Below are 3115 nucleotides of genomic sequence, written 5' to 3' on the forward strand. Positions count from 1 at the left end.
GGATAGTAAAATCCAGCAGGTGATGATCGCTACTTCTCAGGTGGTCAAGGGCCTGCAGTCCCCTCACCAGGTCATCCCCCGTGGCCAGGACCAGGCCAGCAAGGCGTTACCCCTAGTGGGTTTTATAGATTTATACTATGTATGTATGTAAGTAAGTATATCACCTTTCAGCTCAAAGCCTCAGAGCTGTACCATAATGACCTATGTAAAATGAGTTGATGATTCACAGCTCTGTCATTTTACTCTCAGAGTGGCAGTCAAAACTCCAAGGAAATTAATAGGAGCTCCCTACATACAACCAAGGACAGAATATGGTCTTATCTAACTGAGATCTTCACTTTCATTTCCATCTTTTTCATCCTCCCAGCCTTCTCATCCTAATCTAAATCCTATTCCCTTTTCTTGGAATGTAATTAATCCTGTGCAGGATATAATTTTGCTGGTTGTCCATTCATTAGTTCTGTTTCTCTTGCCTTGCTATGTAGCCTTCTTCTTGCCAGAATGCATTGATCTTTCACTCTGTACTCTGCTTTTATGCTTTCAAATAGTGACAGCGGAGTTCTGGCAACTCTGACTACTTTTAGAGGCTGGAGAGGGGTGCTGTCTTCAAATATCTCATGCTTTAGGAGTTTGAATGCATCAGGGTGCCCCAGAATGACTCAAGAGAGCCCCTATCATGTGCAAGATGAGGAGACAACTTTCAATCTAAAAGAGAGATTTCAAATATACTCATCCCAAATCTTTGTAGTTTAAATATTTCACAGCATGTTTGTCACAATGATGTCATATCTTTGCTCCAAAGTCCATAAAGGAGTCACTATGAGGTGTCCACTGTCTAATCTTATTGGCAGGCATTATTAAATAGATTACCTCAGTAGAAACTCTGAAATCAGTACCAGCTCTGTTGGAACTGTTATTTGTCATGTTGATAGAGAAAATGACCAACAAATCACAGAATATCAAATACACTCAGAGCAATCTAAGAGTCACCATAATATTTCTCACAGTATACGTAAAACAAAATATATAACTTGAGCTTCAGAGCTGGTTGCTTATCAGTGTGGGGTGCAGGGAAGATAAAGTAGTCTTTATCCATTGGATGATACTCCTTTCTTTTGCACCCAAAGTCATGGGAACCCTTATGGAATCCCCACTGAGGTCTAAGTAAAACTGGTGGAATCTTGTGCTTAGCTTGTAAAACCATTTTATAAAGTATTCTTAGGGACAATAATACACACAAATGGCATTTAAATTTAATATATGTTGATGCTGATAATATTTACATTTTGAATTTGTGTGCAAAAAAAATCCCAGCTGTATGTCAGCTAGCTAATTTAACTTTTTCAAAGAATACTCAGCCTGGAGATGGCTCCTGCTATTTTATAATATTTAAGGTAGACTTTTGGATTATTAAACTATATGCAAAGACGCAGAATGCAAACACATGACACCGGTGACAACTCGAACATAAAGATCTAAATCTAGTTTCCGTCCACAGGACTGTTTCACACCTTAATCTCTCTAGCTGAGCGCAGAAAGTACAAGTTGTGAATGCAGTTTTGTTTGGTTTTCACATAGGATGTCTAGAATAATTTTTTTACATAATAAACTCATTTGAAAAAAATGGAAAAAAGTATTTTGTTCCTGAAGATAACTCTCTGTGTATATAGTATTTACATGCACCAATACACAACTGAAACTACAAGTTAAAAATTTAGACTGATAAGCATAATAAACTGGGCTTCCAATTTCTTCTGCCTTCATCTCTGTTCCACAATTACTTTTGGGTGCATACCTGGTGGACTAGTTGAGGTATCTTCAAAATTACAGGCTATAAACTCTAGCTATGATGGAGTTATAATAATAAGCTCTACAGCCCATTAACTTTAGGAGTACTACGGGCAGCCACTGTAATATTGTGTGAATTTTACAGAATAAAACAGCAGTGACATGTTACTTTCTTTTTTTAGTCCTCATACCTTCATGAAGTCCCACTGAAAGACTTCAGGATCCTTCTGCAGTGATCTCATTATAGATAAGTGCCTTGGTAATATAAGGCCAAATTATACTGTATTTTATTTACCTTAGATAGAACCTTATTCCTTGACTAGTCCCATTGTTTCCCTAAACTTACTGGAAGAATAAGGTACTATGCAAACTGAGAATGGGCATTAGAACTGGCTTCATAATGAGAGCTGGACTGGAAACTTGTTCCATCTTGCAAAGCTTTGCTTTTCAAGATTAAAAAAAAAAAAATTCCAATTCAGGCCAGAATAAAACACAGACCTTTAAAGTTGTTCCTGAAGAGCAAAAGAGAAAGTCAGCTAGGGAAGAACACCACCACCAATGAGTTAGTGGCTTTATGGTTGGGATAGTCACTTAGGCTTTGGCAGTTCAAGTCCCTATGCTACCTAATTCAAACCAAGGACTTGATCTAGGATCTCACACAATCCAGGCAAGTACCTTAAGCAACTATCCAAGACAGATGCAAGGGCTAACCACTGCCCCCACCCAGTGGCACAAAAGGCACCAAACCCCCACTCACTCCCCTGCATGGGCTCTGGGGTGCAGGGAGGAGGCAGCAGAAATGACCCTTCACGATTTCCCTTTTCCACTCCACCTCCCTCTTGCCTCAGGTGTGCACTGGTGGGCTGGGAAAGGGCAAGCAAGCATAGTGCCCAGGGAAGGGTAAAGAACTTGTGTCCAGGATTGCTCGAACAGTACATGGTGCAGGCAAGGGAGAGGCACCTGAAGCAGTGAGGCCATGGCAGATACCATGGCACCACACCCTTTTCTCCTTACAACAGAGTTTGGGGAGGGGGGGACTGAGGGGTGAGGAGAAGTATGCTGCAGGGAGCAGCAGTATCTCTGCAGCTGGTCCTGGGGGCAAAGGCTTGGGAGGGGTAGGGGAGAAGTGGTGACCCCACTCTGGCATAGCTCTTTCTACAGCAAAAATTAAAAATAAAAACTAATGCTTGGAGAGTATAACAGGCAGAGAGCTCCAGAGAAGTACCCTGCTTGGGGTGGACCAACAATAGCTGAACATGTGTTACCTAATACAATCTGAAGCCACTCCTCCTACAACAAGTCATAACTTTGCTAGGTTCAAATACAT

Source organism: Gavialis gangeticus, unplaced genomic scaffold, assembly GCF_001723915.1.
Source record: "Gavialis gangeticus isolate Ggan-Ray unplaced genomic scaffold, GavGan_comp1, whole genome shotgun sequence".
NCBI lineage: Eukaryota > Metazoa > Chordata > Crocodylia > Gavialidae > Gavialis > Gavialis gangeticus.